The following is a 19,188-nucleotide window of genomic DNA, read 5'->3' as shown; positions in this document are numbered from 1 at the left end:
CTCTGCAACACAAGATGACTTGACGCTCCCTGCAAAGTGGACTGTCAACATAATTCTAGAAGTGATTTCTCTTCTGCTCTGCAGGTAACTTGCAGATTTTTTTCCCCTTTTTCTTCCAGGGAAACCTTAGATTTGGTATGGAATCACTCTCACCCAGGCTCCACTGCTGACAGCTATGGCCCTTAGCAACAAGGGCTCCATTTTGGGCTTTGACTTATTAGATGAAGGGTCACGTACCCCCATATATCTGCATGTGCAGGATCTGAATATGTAATAGACCTTGTCCTGTCCCTACCTGTGAGATAAATGACTCCGATGATTAAAGAGGAAGACTTGATGACAGATGAAAGCTATTAAACCATAATTACATTTTGCACGTTCAGCATATTTGTCTTGATACGAGGGCTGTATGTTTAATATCCTCATAGGAAATATGAGCTTCGCATTATGGATAAAGGCATGTTATGGGGTCGGGCTTTACTTATGAGAGAAATAAAGATAATTCAAGACAAAAGTGTGTTCACTCAACACCTGGGGGACCAATATTGTTACGTCACTGCTGTATGCAACATTATTGCATTTTATGCCACTGCCAAACAAGTGCTAATATTGCTTTTGATATGGCTAGACCTTGGTTTCATCAGTTCAGTGCAGATGCGGCCAAGTGTTGGATTTTTTAATAACGGCCTGTCAATCTGACAATGAGCACCACATTGCAAGGAGACTCATAACACAGGAGAGGTGCAGGGGGAAATCCAGCAATAACTCCTTAGAGTTCACAAACATTCCCGCAAACAAACTCACACACACACACACACACACACACACACACACACACACACACACACAATCAAACACATTGCAAATGCATGCATACACACACAGTTTTGTGCACACACACACACACAACCACAAACTCATAAAAAGGCATGCTCATACAAATGACTGCATACATCCTCCCATTCATCAACAAATAACCCAGAGAGGAGCAAGAACAAGAAGCATTGTTATTGCACAAATTTACTCACACAAAATCAGTGGATCAATGGCAATATCACATCTCTGTACACATCTAATCAGAGCCCTGTGTCCAGGAATTCAATTCAGACAATCAAACTGAGCCTCTGAAACACTGCTGTCCATCCCAGTAGACTGCTATCAAGAGAGTTTCTGACTTGAGGTCTGAATCAGTGTGAGTGGAGGACCAGAGGGCGAGCCTTCCACCATCTGGCCGAGCCTGGCCGTCCACCACCTCATCCCTGAGTGGCTGTATTAGATTTATTGAGGCAATGAGCCCCCTGCCTCAGGCATGGGATTTGATAAATGTGACTCAACTCCCCTCCAAGATTAGAATGGGGATAATGCAAAAGAGCACCTTCTGCCTCAGAGAGAGCATGTGAAGAGGCAGCATTAGTTCACACTTGTCATGGAGTCAGGGTAGGAATGCTCAACTCCACGACAAGGTATTGATGGGATTGCTATTCACAGTGATTTAATACTGAAGGAATGAAATACGCCATGACCGACCAGTGGTGCAAAGTCACCACAAAGACACAAAAACATACATGCAAGTAGTGGATACAGTTATATTGCTAATGATGATTGTCAAAGTCTTGTTAGACAGTAAGAACATGTACAAATTAATGCTCACACATGCACCACTCCCCCTAACCCTACCCCCCCCCCAAACCCCCCCAAAAAACAAAAAAACAAAAAACCCAATAAATATTAATAATGATAAAAATGACATGCTAGAGGCATTACATTTAGATTCCAATCCAAACCACAGTTAAACAAAATTTCAAATTTTAAAAATGTAAAAAAAAGTAAAAAATGTGCTTTGTATTTTCATTACCCTGTCATATAAGCCATGTTAACATTTACATACTTAGCTGTCTCTGCTGTAAACAGATGGTAGGAATTAATACCATTGTATTGCTACCAGGCTGGTGGCCAGTGTGTATCTACAGTATACAGATACTTACATATATTTGCTGTTCCTTTGGGGATGGGGAGGTAGGAGCCCACACTCCAGGCCCTTCCGTGGTAGTGCCTCTTACAGCGGCCGCAGTCTGGTCCTGTGGTGTTGTGCTCACACTCGCAGCCCAGCTTCCCCTTGTCAAACACACAGCTGTTGGCATGCAGGTTGCACTTGCACCTGAGTCAGAATGATAACAACAAAAGCAGGAGACGTGAATAGGCATCAGCATGAACCCATTCAATCAATATCTTCAGGAAGGAATGCACAAAGTCTGCCCTTGCTGTGGCGTTTATTTGTGCCTTTCAAATTTTTTGACAGGGGTAAATTGAAATCCTGGTGGGTTATCTGACTTGGATCGCGCCTCCACAAAGCTTCATTATGCTCTCCTTTAAAAAAACAAGGCCTCATTTGTCGCTGCCCCCGCGGAGAGAACAGCGAAGCGAATAAGGTCACTTTTGCCACTCTGAGAGCTAAATGAAAGGCGCTCTGTAAGATTCGCTAATTGAGCACAAAACAGGGATCTGATAGAGTTGATAGTTTGAAGAGAAGCCAGACAGCCTCAGAAATCTCTCTTTCTTTCCTCCTTTCTTTCTTTCTCTTCAAAGTGACTGTGATATGTGGCAAGGGAACCTGCAGGCAGGAAACCCTACTGGTCGGCGGTGCTGGTTTATTAGACAGAGAACTGTGGCAGACCTGACAGATGCTCCTGACAGGAGAGAGGAGAAGGGCTGGCGGCTTTCGACACTCAACCGAACCCTCCCCCTTTTGACCACATGAAGAAAGCATGCTGGTTTCTCCTGGCTTGTGGAAAAATAAAGGTTTGGTAACAGTTTGAGTCTCACATTTGGTCTCACAAAGGTTTAAAACCCTGGATGGACAGAGAGTACTTTGTATGTTGGGGGGGAATATATTATAACCTATTTCACTTTACTGAAGGGTGTGTTTACTCTCGGTGAAGAGCTCTATCAGAAACTGTATAGGCTGTTTGTTGTCACATGAGATATAGCGGTTTCATATTCCATATGTATTCCAAATATAATTCTCAGTATTTGATTTTATTCCCAAGGAGGTAAAAGGTTACAACTGGTGACCTCAGCTTCTTCGGAGGGGGGAGGCGATACTGAAACAGTCGGGGGGAGACTATCAAGTAGATCTGACACACTACCTCTCCCCGGGGGTTTGGGCGGCTCAAGGTTTCATATCATGCCTATGTTTGTTTTTACAAAGTGCTTCCGAGGGAAGATTTTTCCCATTTGAGACCTACGAGGTAAGGATCTGCTGCCAACATCCCCAGTGAACATGAGACAGAGAAATTACAGTACCAGTCAGAAATACATCCATTCTAATTGACTTCCTGGCCTTCCTGTGACATCTCACATTAATGATAGATAACTGCTGGAAACGAGGGAAACTATAGCCTGTTCTACCGAGACGCATCAGGAGCCAGGTATGGCCTATAAAGAAGGTTTAATTTATGTAAATTAACATACGGCTTCTGTCTGACAAAAACACATATATATGAAAGAAGTAGGTTTTTCAAAAAATAAGTAAAAAATACATATTTTATGACCGTGTCCTTGATTTTATTCAATGAAATATAAATGATGAAAGGTGCTCACTTGATAGCAACAAAGCCCGCTCTCCTTTCCTAACATCCAATCCAGATTTCATCATACAGTATGTGCTAGCCTAAAATAGCACAAGGGATAGTTACATCAGAGCCTGTGTATCAGTAAATGTCTCACTGCAGCCCAGGTATTTTTTTAAATGATACAATAGGGTTTTAATGGGCTTCGACCCACCAGAATCTCACTCAAAACTTAAATGAGCGTGTAAACTTTAGAAAAGGATAATCACCAGCAGTGCAGTTAGGCGGTTTTCCAGTGATATTCGAGCTGAAAATAACATTTAAAGACTATCTACGAAAAAAATCACCATCCTTCCTCAGGTTAAGTGCTGTCTTCCGGTGTTAGCTGCTATAGTGGATGCGACTGAAGACCTGCCCAGATTCACAGAAAGTAAATGCTAGTGCTTCTCACCACGCATTCCCCATAGTCCTTAACTTTTTAATCAATTAAAGTCCCTGCTCCATAAAATTAATGACTGGGTGTAGCTCCTCTGCCATGCAGACAGCAGCAGCTCCCTGAAGTCAAGAGCAGTGAGATTTGACCTTCCACTTAATTAAAAACCAGCAAAATCTGGATCATCAGGCTCAACCCGTGCGGGTAGCACGCTGATAGAGTAGAGGATATGGACACAGGGGAACTCTGGGATGCGATGCTTTTGCCGCTGGCATTGTCATATTGAAATCAGAGAGTTCTTCTGTCCCCGGTCACAACAGGGAAAAGGTCCCTGTACGTCCAGCCTTTTGAACTGGCACCATTACAAAGGCACATTTCATAAAGTTTCAATGACCTTTTATCCTGAACTCAGCCTGCTAGTGATTGGTATTATCCATTATCCAAACAAGTGACCCCCCCTCAGGAGCAAAAAAATCATGTAGCCCCTCTGTCCTTCCCCTCACTTCCACTTCTTCAGCTAGAGATAAAAATGTTGTGCTATTGGACAGTCTGAAATGGCTACTCTTTTGGATTGAATGTGTGTGTATTATTTGTGTGTGAGAGAGAAAGAGTGGGGAGGGGGGTCACTATTAGACTGACTTAACATCACACAGGGTTGTACTGATGTTTCATCTAATTACCAGTATTGTCGTGACCTGTTATAAATGGCCTCCTTTAAGCCTCACATTAAAAAAAAAAACAAAAAAAAACAGGAGACAGTAGCCTGGATTTATTGTACTTGAATAATAATGTGACACAGACTCTAACTCTGATTCTGATACACTCAGTTTTGCCCTGTGAATGATATGCTAAATGTAACAATGAACCAATCCATTTAAAATAAAGCAGCAGAGGAGTAAGGGGAGGTGAAGGGCTAGTTTACGTTGACATTGTGGAGTAGACAGCAGCAGCACCCTGTGTCTTCTCCTCTGACTGCTGCCTAACCTTGGTTTCTCCTGGCTGCTTCGCACTGTGTTGACAGGCTCACTATGTCTAACACAGCTTTTCTTCCTCGTAACAGCTCCTACCATCCCCAAGTCAAGACAAGCTTGCCTCTAAGAGAGGAGCGCAGAACTTGTTAAATAAGAACCCAAGAGTAAAAGGGGTGAATAATAACACGGCACCTAAATACACCAGTTCGGCAAACTTTCATTTGCAAGCTGAACTTTACAAAATTAAAATTACAGCAATAATAGCCAGAAAGTTTGAGAATGCACAAACTATTCATGATGAGTACCTTTCATGAGCAAGCTACTCACTGTGAGTCCCAATATTGCAGAGAAAAGCATTTAGCCACTGGCTCATTTATTACTAAGCCATCATTTAGGTGATTTAATAAAGTATAAGGTTTCCTTGAGGTGAGTTATTGCAAATTAATGCTGCTTGCCCTGGCCACATTTACAGTAATCAAGCCTATTACTGTGTATTAAATAAATAAGGACATATTCGCCAAAGTGCAGTAATCTTTCTCACTGTTTAGCACATATCCCTGAGGTAATCTGTGGAATACTGAGCAGACTGAGACAACTATAATTTGTTGTATTACCTCTCAGGCAAATGCGCAGTGAATACATTACAGTGAACTCAATGTCAAGCAAAATAAATGTTTGATTAGTGAGAGACTGTGGCTATAGAAGGCTAAATGAGTCTAGCAGTCTACAGGGCAGATTAAAAAGGTAATGGAATTAATTTTAACTGGAACATCACATTGCCTTAACTGGGGCCATCCACATTCTACGAGCCATCAATGTTGGCAAATTTGCATGGAAAGTATAGACAGATAGTTCTAGTAAAATGAGCAAAAATATATCTCTTTTTTTTCACCGTTTCTAAATAAAAGTGACAGCAACTCCTACAAAATGATTGCTGACATGAAACTACAACTCATTTTATTCTAAGACCTACAAATTACTAACATTTATGAGGATAAACTCAACTATAATTTTTTGGAACATTTTATGAAATGGACATCCAGAATTTTGGAATTTAAAACCCCTTCATTTATTTTTCCTGAGGGGATCTAACCTGTGACCGCTGCCCAGAGCGAAAGCTGAACAAATTGTCCCTCAGCTCCATACCTTATCACCAATTCCCTTCAGTGAGGACACAAGATGCCCACATTCAGGGCCTGTAATGCACCTCCATGCTGTATAAATGCATACTGAGAGTTCCTGAAAAACTTTCCTTGGCGAGACACTTGGAGAGCCTCTCATATCCCGACCACTGATGGTTTTGACAGATGTGGAGAGATGAAGGCTGCCGAGAGAAACTTTGGCCTTGCTGAAGTTTTAGATCAATGTCGACGCGCTACCTGGACGAACCGGAATGACCCCACAGCACCTTACAGGGAAGGAGAGGCTGTTTGATGACTTTTACATGAGAGGAAGGACTACAGTGATGTGTGTGAACTACAGAGGCAGCGAAACGGGGAGAGAATTTCATTAAAAACATCTAGGAAGTTGGTCCTGTTGTCATCATGTTTACTAGTAGTGGAAACAAGTCTAATTCAGCGTTGCACTTACCACTGTAAGACGAGATGTTCATGAATTTTTTGAGGACTTCTTGAGTGAAAAAAAAACAAAAAAAGATAATACTTATAATAGATTGGATACTGTATATTGAATTAGATATGGAATGATGATCTTCAGGTAATAAGATTTTGTCCCTCATGATCAAATTGCAGGGAGGATTATGGAGGAGTGTTTGCCTGTTTGCTTGTTTGTTTGTTTACTAGTTCATCCATCCGTCACACTCAATATCTCAGACATTACTGATGGGATTTTGACAAAACTTGGGGGAATAATGCATCTCACCACTGCGCTCTGTCATTTTCAAAAATCACACTGATTGACCCAAGGGAGGTGCTCCAATTACAGGTCAAAACAAGGTGACATGGTGACTTGGCTGTTGCCCCCCTCCTACATCATCTGTGGGGGCCAACATGTGCACCGTTTCCTTTTTTTTTTTTTTTCCAAAACACTAAACATCCATTTTTTTCAAAAATGGATGTTTAGTGTTTTGGAAGAGAACTCCTAAATGATTTATGCATGAAACATAGTAATTGACAACCAAATAATTGACCATGCCACACTTTCATCTGAAAAATAAATAAAGCTTTTTTGAAGCTTTAAAAATAAGCAATTAATTTCAGCATGTGTGACATTTGTGCAGCCTCCAGCAAACCAGTTTGACAAGCTAGCTTGACACAATGTTAGGATGAAAACAATGTGTGAATCATGAGGTCCATAGCAACAATTCCTGTCCTTGTGAGACAATTCAGTAAAGCTGAGCACTAGTATTAAGTATTTCATTAAGGGCACAGAAGTCAAAAGGTCCAAAGATGTTGGGGTGTGTGGGGGGAGATGTTCACTGCATGTGCGTAATATCACAATGAATTGCATATCTTTAACATCATGTCACATCTTTTCAGTATTTCAAGCCCATTCCTGAGGTATGTTCAAGGTCTCTAAAGCACAGACTAGCATAATGCACAAGCCAGAGTTAATGCATCCAGGTTGCCTTTAGAAGAGGACAATTTTATCTCCTGTGTCAACAACAGTGATTTGAGCAGGAACAAGGGAAATTCAGCTAACATAATGAGTTTGACTGCGGCACTCGATATTGACTCTTTTTATATTTCGGATGGCATTGAACTTTTTCACGAGGACACTTGTCAGAGAGTCACCTCATTACAGTAGGTTGTGTCAGCGTGAAATTGAAGAGTCCGATTAGGCTTGTTTTTGTTGCTCTGTGCTGTGGCCAATTTTGTCATTCGTCCGGGGCGTAATGTAATACATCTCAAGCAAATTGTTTGCGTCTCCCCTCGAAATATAAAGTAGCCCCGCCAGGGCTTCCTAAATTGCTGGAGAAATATTAGGAATGGATCACAAGTTAATTCCCCCTGCTCCAATTTTCTGCCGAGGCGAAATGAAATTTGAATTTGCGTGGCTTGGGCCACCACCACTAGAAGCCTGTGATTTGTTTCAATGACAGGGCCTATTATTGAGGTTGTGCATTGATGTAGGCATACAGTATGGTAATGTCTACCCCCCTCATCCCACCTCAGCCCTCTTGGTGGAGGGCCTTCTCATTCATATGATGTAAGCCACGGAGACAAGGAGGAAGCAGTGAAGGAATCGGCAATGGGAGGACACATTAATATGGAAATCAGAGGGTGGCCGTGTGTGTGTGTGTGTGTGTGTGTGTGAGTACGTCTGCGTGTGCACGCATACGGGCATGTGTGTGTTGCTTGTTGCAAACACTCACCTCCTATAGTACGAAGGCTGAAAGTAGGACTGAAAATCAGTTTTCAGAAAAGTAGGATTAACATTTTGATGTAACATTTGCAGGAAAAAAATGCACTATGCCACTGCATTACTCCAATGGGGATAAACATGCATACATGCATGGATGCACACTCACACACACACACCCACACCCCCACACACATACCTTACATACATACATGCATGCATACCTGAATTCATGAAGCCACGAGAACAGTGTCTGTTACACTCCAGGTAAAGCTTGATCATACAATAAATGGAGCAAAAGGACATGTTGACGATATTCCTATTCATGGCTGCTGGTCCTCCAGGGACAGTTTATGTTGATGTACTTTCTCTGGCACCCATTTATTATTTACAAAGAAAGCCTGGGCCTTAATGAGCGCTAATTAAACGCTGGAGACTGGGAGATGACTGGCAGAAAACATCGCAGCATGTGACAGACATCTGGTGAGAGATAAGCGAGCGGGCGTTGGCAGAGCCGGATAGAACTTTACAGTGGTAGCGGAGTAACGCCGGGGGTCGTTTGAACCTGCACTTGAACCTGACTTTCAAACTCTGTCAATCAAGCTGGCTACAGCTGTCATGGTTCACAGGGCACGGGCTTGGAGGATTGGAGCACTGGGAGGGCAGTGTGTGTGTTTGTGCGTGTGTGTGTGTGTGTGTGTGTGTGTGTGTGTGTGTGTGTGTGTGAGGGATTGGATGAGAGTGACTTAGTGTGCGTGTGTTTGTTTGTTTGCACACATGCACGTATGTGTGTGCAGCCCAAGTGCTTATTTGAAGAGCAAGAGTGCAATGTAATCATGTAAAGGAGCAATGAGTCAGATTTTTACTGCCCCATAGCACAAAATGACCATAATATATCTGTTAGGTGTTGATAAGATGGCTGATCAATACCAATGACTCAGTGATTACTTTGCTGATTTGCTGAGATTTCTGGCTTTCAAAACTCTGCTGAACTGCTTACATACTGCTGTTGCTCACTGTGATCAATCAGTGCTCTAATTTTAAATGTGAATACAAATCATCTTCACAGTGAAGCAAAGGTGTGAATTACAAGATTTATATTTACAGGCATTTAGCTGACACTCATTTGGAGTGACTTACAATGAGTGAGCTGCTAGGGGTTCAGTGTCTTGCTCAAGTGATACAGTCTGCTCTTATTTTAAGTATAGCTCTATTAATACACACTAGGAGAATATTTGCACAAATCACCATCTTATTTGAGACGTCGTCATTGTGAACAATATCGGTTTTGAACAGCAACCTTTGCAGCAACCAAAACTTATCAAATCAATCCCACCCACTCAACTGAGAGCCCGCAAGAAAATTAATCAAGCTATTCCATCACAACATTTACTTTAACACCCAAAAGGAATATTGATTTATTTCCATGTGCTGCTTTATATCCTGTATTGTAAGTTTATATGCTGAGAGAGCAAGAGACAGAGAGACACACAGAGATAGCGAGAGGACTATTTCTTTATCTTTTCGCTGTTTGATGGGAAACACTGAATTTGCAAATGAGGGAAGGGTAGAATTCAAATGTCGAACAGTGGTTTAAATCGGGGAGAGGAATGGCCAAGCACATTATACAGTAGATGATATGGTGCAATTTCACTACACTGTTATCGTGAATTCCCAAGAGCGACCAGGGGAAAGCACATAGATATCCTCTAGGTGTTGATCTATGCGGTTCAGCGGGGTGTGATGCTCGATATGTCAATGCACTGTAGAGCACTTCAAATTTAGATTTCTTTAAAGGACCCTTTGAAGTGTGAGATAGAGTTGAAGTGTGTGATACAGTGCTTCTATGAGCTAAGGAGTCCCACCAGGAGGGGGAGATACAGGGTTTGTCTGTGGCCCGAGGGGAACATTGGGGAGCATAAAAATAACATTAAAATGTTTTATACCTTATCTGAAACTGCGCTTTGGTACCTGAACTGTCTTTGAATAACTCCCATTTATACCTTAAAGGGAAGGTTAAGGATCTTTAGAAGTCTATCTGACTGATCATTAATCATGGCTCAAAAAAATATATGCCACCGTTTTTGTGTCTGAGAAATTGGCAGCTTAAGTTAGCATTTGCCAGCTATGCTAGTCTTAGCAAAGACAGTCAATGGGGAATGAAACAATCTCTCTTAACAATGAATGCAAGCCATCCTATTCACTTCCATAAGCCTGCAGTAATGTTAACATTAAATATTGTAACTTTTTAAAGGACTTGTACGTGTTAGAGAGCAATGGTTTCAACCCCTTTTGATTTGCATTAGAATTGCTTTTACCAACAGAAGCCGATTGGCAATTACCTAACAACAAAAAAAAAAATGGGTGTGAATAAGTCTTCCTTCTAAAAATCCTGAACCTTGATTTAAGATGCAAAGTGTGGAACTGCCTTATTATATCAATGTGAAATTATTTCATGACATAATATAATGCTAGAAAAAAAATCAACTGTTGCATTTGCAAATTGTAATTTGGTGTTCTCATTTGATCCAATTTGGGAGTTCTTGGCTCAATTCCCTGAAGACTCAGAGGCAATCCCCACCAGTAGACCTTTAAGTTATTAATCAAAAGGAGCACGGAGGTGAAATAATGAATTATGCTACTAGAGAGTAGCTCACATGGCATATAGAACATAATGCTAATAGTTATTATCACAGTTCAATGGACAATGATATGCTGCATTTACAGAGAATCCTAGATGGGTTACTTGAATTCTAGAGGGGTTTCTTCCAATTGAATACTAGATGGGTTGCTTCTTATTGAATACAGACAGCAGATAGGTTGGCCTAGTGGTTAGAGAGGCCATACTGTAATTGGAAGGTCTTAGGTTTGATCAGCCATGTGTGCTGACACAGTGTTTTAGGCAAAGGCCTAAAATGTAAAAATGAATACTAGTTCTCCCTCGATGAAGTACAAATCTCCTTCGACATACTCTTATTTACAGGGCAAAAACCTATTTGTAAACCTCAGTATTTATGCGGCTAACTACTGACTGGAAAACATTGATTTTACAAGCCTTTCATCTTCCACCCCTAGTATCTTGTTAATTATTACTTTAACCCCAAAAGTTTAATATTTATCAATTGCAGATGCCTCGTACCTGTTCAATTTCTCAAAATGTTATCATGTTGTATGTTGTATGGTTTATGTCTATTAATGTTTACTGTCTATTTGTCTTGTGAATTGTGTTGTAAAGCCTTTTTTGTGGACCTTAGGAAGACTATTGGTCACTGAGGTGTTAGCTATTGGTTATATGAATAAAAACCTAAAGAGTATAAGGGGTAAACATCGATCTTGAAGTGCGCAGCAGCACACCCCACATAGGATCTGTGGCTGTGGTGCGGTCGTTGTTTTAAGCTTAAGTTGGTCTCAAAGGTGAAATACTGGGGAAAAAGAGTCAGTGGAAGAGAGAGAAGAAAGAGAAACAGAAAGATAGGGAAGAAAAACAGAGAAAAGATGTGGGGAAAAAATAGAGAATGAAATGGGGGATAGAGAGAAATAGCACATTAGCACATATGGATTAGCTGCCTCTCATTCCCAGGCCCTGCTGCAGCCCTGCAGATGTGCCGCTCTGACCGAGCAGCCAGCCAGTAGCGGTCGTGTCTTAATTAACGAGCAGACATCTGATCAATAAGTGAGGAACGATGGAGAGGGAGACGTGAAAGGTGGGACAGCCCGCACGGTTCAAGGTTTTTGTTTTCCGTTGATGTGGAATAACATTAGAAATCAATAGCGCAGCTCGCCCCGCTATACACTCTGATGGCTTTTCACTCAGGAGAGGTGGAAAAAAAAAGACCTTTCTACCTTTTCCTTATTTCTTCTTTTACCCATCACTTTTCTATCATACACAATCATTCTACAGGACGATTTGTTACACTTATTGTCAGGGCATGGCGGCACTGATCCTTGCCCTCCATGCTGTTGGTTGCTTGTAAAGCCGGTGTTCAAAGAAAAGAAATTCATTCTGCTGTTGCAGCCATTGAGTTGCTTTAGATAAGAACATCAGCTAAACAGCTAAAAGCTAAATCAGCTCAGTCTTTTCAGTCTATTCTTTATAAACCCGTCTTTATAAACTTGGTTTCTGCAAGAATTCTTTGATTCTTAAAAGGAAAAATCCACCCTTGGATACTCTTACACTGTTATGTATCATCAATCGGTGATGCATGCCAGGAGATATTTTGTGATGAAGTGTTGTAAATTACTTTCTTGATGTACCCACTTTCCCCCAACCTGCCTCGTCTACTTTTACTTCAGTTGGTGATTTCCTACGTTTCCCTTTCAATAACCTCCAGAGAAGGAGTGTGAACTTGTTGCATTCAGCTGTGTGTTATATGTGTAGGTGAAGAGAGTGATAGCGATAGCATAGCAAGAGCAAGAGAGTGTTTTTCCAGTCACCCCTTACCCAAAACTCAACATGTCTTGTAGCTGCATTGCATTCTGGTCTATTGAGGCTACTGTCAGTGGAGAAATTGGTCTCTCTGCCTCTTCTACGATGGATTTCTCCCTGAATGATTGTTCTTCGGTACAAAAAGGCAGCTCTAAAAAAGAAGCTCTTGCTCTTTGATTTGAGGGACTGACACCAAAACCTGACATTTAGCGTTGATGTTTAAGATAGCTGAACAAATTTCCTGCTATCAGACTATTCTAGAAGTGCTGGAAATATTTCGGCATGATATCACTTCGTCTATGTCTGGCCAGTTACATGAGAATAAAAAAAATGGACCCAGAAATGCAAAGTACATGGCAAAAAGCTGTATTTTTTAACAATGTTAAAATGTTTTAGGGTCCCTTTAATTATTTGTCCTCATTTAATAGTGACTAATTTATTATTGACTCATTTTTATGTAATCTTTTTTTTTTTTTATGTGACGTGTAATGTAAAGCACACCTTGTTTTGCTATACAATACAAGTATTTTGTAGTTATTTTTTGCCATTATTAAAACAGAAATGTAAAATGACTTGGTGTAGCTCATTTGTGGATAAAACCTGAGGAGGTGGGGGTGAATCCACAGTTCATTGTTGATCCCAGCTATTTGTGGTTTTAGCCTGATTCCTGCTACTGAATTAATAAATATATTCTGACATTTATGTGTCGTACCTGTATCCATCCACGGCCGGAGCCCTGTCATCACATTCACCAACATATCCGCAGGTTACCTGACACAGCAAATATTCAGCTGTGTGTGACTGAAAGTTTATCAGTGTTTGTGGAGTATTCTGGAAATTCTCGGACAGGATGGCCATTCTGTGATAAGACTTTCACATTTGGTTGTAGCCAGAAGGCTGCTGAGGCTGGTGGAAACTCTAATCAGTCTCTCCCCACCCGCCTCCATCACCCCCTTTCAAGTGAGTAACTGATCCACCTCTGGACAGAAATCGTATGTTTATTTTCTTTTCTTTCTCACTGCAAACTTTTGGTGGAAAATTGAATTTGATGCCCAAGGGCAGGATGGAAAATTGGGCAAAATAGCTTATTTTCCCCCCATCCCACCTTTTGCTACTCTTTCTAATGAATGGCAAAATAAGATATCTGCGGGAGATGGTATTCTGTGCTGTGTACCAGGCCTTGCAATTTAGAACCCATCAATTCATGTTTACAGCATGAGTGTAAATATTGGAAGAATATGAATACTGAGGAACATGTATCTCTCTGATGGGCCTGAAGTGGGAATATCACATGCCAACAATACATTACTATTTTGGCACGTGATCTAAAAGATCAAACATCATCAAGTATTGTAAATATTTTTCTGGTTATGACAGCTCATGTTCAGTAACTGAATTATTCAGATTTTGTAACAAGCAGTCAAAGCTGATTAAAAGAAACAACTTGAAATCTCTAAGTAGATCCTCAGAATGTGTGTTATTCAAAGCAAAAACATGTATCTCGCTCAAACATAAAACCTCATGGATGAAACCATAAATCTACTCATTAATAAACAGGGCAAGGCTAAATTTGGAACCACAGCCTGGCAATTCATAACGTCTCCAAGTTTCTCTTGCTTCACTGATGTGTCCCTGATGGTTACCATTTAATCAGCTGCAAATGCTCTTAATTACAAGATTAGTCTCCTACCAATTAGCCAACGTGCTAATGGTTCTAATCTGCCATTGAAGTCGACTGAATTCTAATTAGGGACTAACTGTTTCAATTCACCTAGGGCCCATCTGATGGGTCATTACCAACCCAGTTATCCTCATATAAACCAACTGCAGCAAGCAACACAGGTCGCGCTTGGAGAGCAGCTGTAGAGGCTTTACGACCATCATGTGGTGCATTTGCATGCGTCATGAAATGACAATGTTTCCATTCCCTGGAAATCACAGAGGCCTTCTGATGACTCAGTGATGGAAATATTATATACTGCAACACTCAAAGTGTGACTGAACTGTAGTCAATTTCACTGAAAATGTTCATTTCAGCAAAATATGAAAATGAGTAGGTTGTGCTGCTAGAGTTCAAATAAGTCAACAATACAATTGGTTGAGTGTATTTAATCAAGGAGCGCTCTAGGATATTTGATTGTACATGCATTTTATGTTTGTCTGCAATCTTTGGACCTTTTACATCTGCAGACAGTGTGACCATAGGTTAATATGATTGCTTGTCATTTTAGACTTCTTACCCACAGGCCTGTTGAATGTTGTACAGTGATAGTAAATGAAATGCATAAAGTAAGCCCTGATATTGAGATGATGAATCACTCCTTCTTCAGTATGATATGAGGTCACAGAGATATGAGGTCTGACATGTTTCTTAATACATCCAGGTTAAGATAATGAATTAAAAGAGGAAACATACCAACATTAAGCATACTTTTAGTTATCAAAAACTTAACAGGAATCTCATTTTTTTAATTCGACTTGAATTGGCAATAATGTTTTAAAGTAAAAAGTTAGTATTAAGTAAATTCAACTCTGCAGGACTTACTGCATGACACAATGATTTTGATATTATATTATGGGATTATGAGATTTAAGTGGAATCTTGATGAGAGTCTGTAATAAAAAATGTAGAGAGACAAGCATTAAAACTTTTCCCTTCACCACGACCCACTAGAACAGGAAGCACTCTCAGCTCACTGTCCTTGTCAAGTTAGGGTTTATAATAAGTAATTTAGGAGGCTAGAGTTCAATTGCAGGCTCAGGCTGAGCTTTTCTCCCCAATTCAGACTGATTTGTTGGGTCTTATGGAAGTAAGATTTTTACGATCACCACTAAGTGAAGAGCTTCTATATGTGGTTTGTCCATAAGGATGACCGTTTTCATAGACATTCAGTTTCATTCACTTGTATCTGTGGCAATTATCTTGATAGCGCTATCTCTTCTGTGACTAAATTCATGAATAGGCCTAAGCAGGTTGCATTGGCTCTTCTTGATTGCTGTCATTTGTGTGATTTTGTCATCAGCTTCATCTTAATGTTAGAAATTACTGGATATTGTCAATGTGCAATTATCATATTTGATACTGTTATTTTGGTCAGCTTCACAGAAAAAAAAACAGCTCACTTGAAACTAGCACAAGGCTAGTTTTCACTTGTTTGGATAAGAAAACAAAGTCAAACTGCATCAAAAGCCAACATCCGCTAAAGTCATTTAAATACTCAAATTTCAAATCTTAACGACTCAGACACTGAAAACCCCGGGGTCTTACCTGCCCTGCACCTTGATGTCGGAGATGGCGTAGAAGTATCTGGACAGGTTGTTCTCGTCCACCATGGTGGCTCCAGTGGCGGGCTTCAGCAGCTTAATCCTCAGATCAGTGATGGTGAAGAAGTCCCTCAGGTTCTTGGTGGTGTCCAGCTGGGCCGTACAGCGAGGCCATGTTGTGCAAACGGGGCCCGGCGAACAGGGCAAAGCGGTCCTTGATCTCGAAACGCACCGTCTTGTCGTTCTTCCACACGTAGCCTCGGGAGTAGTCCTCAGTGCAGATGATGTCCAGCAGGGTGCGCTGGGTGATCTCGTTCACCGTCTTGGGTTCCATGGTGAAGGCGTCCAGGCAGTCGGTGGCGTAGAACTGGTAAGGGGTCCAGGTCCGGCCGTAGTCCAGCGACTTCTCCAGGACCATCTGCTCCGGCCGGCCCGACTCAAAGGTCAGGACGATGTCGTCGGTCAGCTCAATGGTCTTGTTCCATGACAGCGTGATGTTGACCTGGAGCGGCTTCGGGTATTTCTTCCATGAGGTGGACTGCCAGAAGGTCGTGGGGTTGCGACCCTCAAAGTCAAACATCAGCTCGGGGGGATGGGCCAGCTCCTCAGTGGTGGCATCGCATTCATTGTTGCACATATAAGGATTCTCCTGTAGAACAAATACAAATACAGATATATGTAAGTGCACAGACATTACAATAAGGATATACAAACCTTTTGCAGTGGTAAATCTCAGCATCCAATATATAGGGTAAAATCCTTAATATCATACAGTTACAGTGTTTAATTAACGATTGTTTTGAGTCAGTTTTCACCGCAGAGTTTGAATTGAAAATAACTATCAAATAAAGTAGTATATGCAAAACGTTTATCCTAGCATCAGAACAATAAACATAAACATATCAACAGCATCATTCAACAAGGAACAAACATGTTCCTTGTTGAATGATGCTGTTCTTCTCATTACAGTAAAACGGAGTAGGAAATAATTTCCTAATATTTTGATTATTCATGTAGAAATGAGCAAGAGGTTATTAACCTCTCGTAGTGATCTTTTTGATATTGGCAAAATTAATGCAATGGTGTCTATCATGATGCAAGAAAGACACAAAAAGTCAGCCCCATTGTGTCCAAAACACAAAATGTATGCAAAAGGCGATGATACACATTCAGTGATTGTACACTGGGCATGAAATTAAGCTTGCCCGATTGTTGGCAAGCGTGCTAGAGAGTGTTTTAATCACTTTTCAGGTTTGACTATTTCTGTTCTGTTGCATTGTATCAGAGAGCAGTGCTCCCTGCAAACTGAGAGGCACACACTGTACCTCTACAGTGTAATTGATGAAATTTTTATCAGAATTGATCGGCATGATGGCAAAAACTAGGAAAATAAGGCCCAAGTTAAAATAACTGGAATTAACCTTTAAGGTAAAAAGTTGGCTTTTTGCATAAAGATTTTTGTACACTGAAACTCTGTTATGAAAATTGGGCCAAAGGAGCTGTAAAAAAAACATAAAGATGCTCTGTGTAATTTTTGGAAGGAAAGTTAAACCTCTGAAATGTCAAAAGTGGTTGTGAAATAGCTTTAGTACTGAATAAATGTTCTCTGAAGAAAACAGGAATCCTAGGACGCTTGTTAGTTGGAGAGTTAACTGGTTGTGGTAGTGCTAGCCTCATACCAAATTTACAGACCCAAAAGCATCTTCTAGGCGGACTGCTGGTTCACTTTGCCTAAAATTTTCAGAGAATGTTGCTCTTCCAAGGGCTCACTGGGTCGCCTTCCCATCACGATTCTGTTACCATACACGATAGGATTGCAATCACATTCAGGCCAACGTGCATTTTATAATCTGCACAAGCAACGGCGGCCCTACAGCTGCAGAAGACACTGACCCCCCTCATCAACATTACACCGTGGATCCCATATTCTCTTTCACCACCACTCCTGTCTACACTGCCACCCAAATTGCCAGTGTAATTGATATTCCTGTGTGGTATTTCAGTTGAGATGGGAGTGGAATCCCGATGAGTGTTTCTTATGAAACACGCAAAGGGACATGCATTTTTCATGGGCTTGTGTCTGCCCTGTACCATCGACACCCACTAGCTCTGGATGTTTGTGTGTGTCTGTGTGTGTGTGTGTGTGTGTGGGTGTGTATGTGAGTGAGAGAGAGAGAGAGAGAGAGAGCGCTCTGCGTGTGTATTTATGTGTATGCATGTGTGCTTGTTTGTTGCAGTGTGTGTGTGCATGTTTGTACTTATGTGTATGATGGTGTGTGCACAGATGTGTGTGTGTGTGTGCTTGTGTGTGGGCATTTGCGTACATGTGCATGTTTGTGTGCTTGTTTGTGTGTGCCAGAGAGAGAGAGGGAGAGAGAGAGAGTTCTCTGGTTGTCTGTTTATTTGTTTGTGTGCTTGTGCTCTTATGTGTGTGTGTGTGTGTGTGTGTGTGCGTGTGCAAGAGAGCGAGAGTGCTCTGCTTGCGCATTCATGTGTATGTGTCTCCTTGTGTGTGTATGTGTGTGTGTGAGTGACAGAGAGAGGAGAGAGAGAAAGCTGAGAGAGAGAGAGAGAGAGAGAGAGAGAGAGAGAGAGAGAGAGAGCGAGGCAGCACAAGATGCACTCCAATTGACATTCCTCTCACCTCTGCTCCAGGAACAATGAGGCTAAGCGCTGATGAGATTCAGATCAACTGTAAAGCAGTTCGATAATCAGCAATCATCTGACACTCTACACGGAAAATCATCTAAAGGTGAGAACAGTACAGCAGCGTTGCTCCGTTATCTCTCCAGGATTGCAATGCATCCAAGCAGGACTGGCACTTTGTCAAGTGGAGATCATTGGCAGGAATACTGATAAGCAAACACCATTATTCTTTATGTATAAAAAAAAAACAACAAGAAAGAAAAAGACCAATGCCTGCTCTTTGTCTTTGAGAAAGGACGCTACATTCCACTTGCCGGGGAAATTTCTTATTTGACGGTTTATCTTCTTCGCAAAAGCTCGCCATTTCTCAGGAAAAGAGTGTGTGACTTCCCTCTGTGAGATACAGATCGCGTCGGCCCATTTTATTTCCTGTGGGACCGCGATATGCTATCAGGGTGGTTTCCGCAAGCGACCTGCTCCTCAGCCAGAGGAGATAACTATGAGATAAGGTAAAACATGACTGAGGGATTGTGGGTCACTAGGCTTGCTCAGCTGACG

General features: G+C 41.3%; 1 pseudogene; it reads right to left on the bottom strand.

Annotated features, from left to right (window-relative positions):
* The window catches only part of LOC139654288 (netrin-G1-like), a 45,265-nt pseudogene that overhangs the window by 8,561 nt on the left and 17,516 nt on the right, over window positions 1–19,188 (bottom strand).

Source organism: Centroberyx affinis, unplaced genomic scaffold, assembly GCF_046629955.1.
Source record: "Centroberyx affinis isolate AG114_WGS23_722 - 3 ecotype Tasmania unplaced genomic scaffold, CSIRO-AGI_Caff_v1 ptg002072l_1, whole genome shotgun sequence".
Classification (NCBI taxonomy): domain Eukaryota; kingdom Metazoa; phylum Chordata; class Actinopteri; order Beryciformes; family Berycidae; genus Centroberyx; species Centroberyx affinis.
Note: the sequence above shows the minus strand (reverse complement) of the source record. Positions and strands in the feature narration are given on the sequence as shown.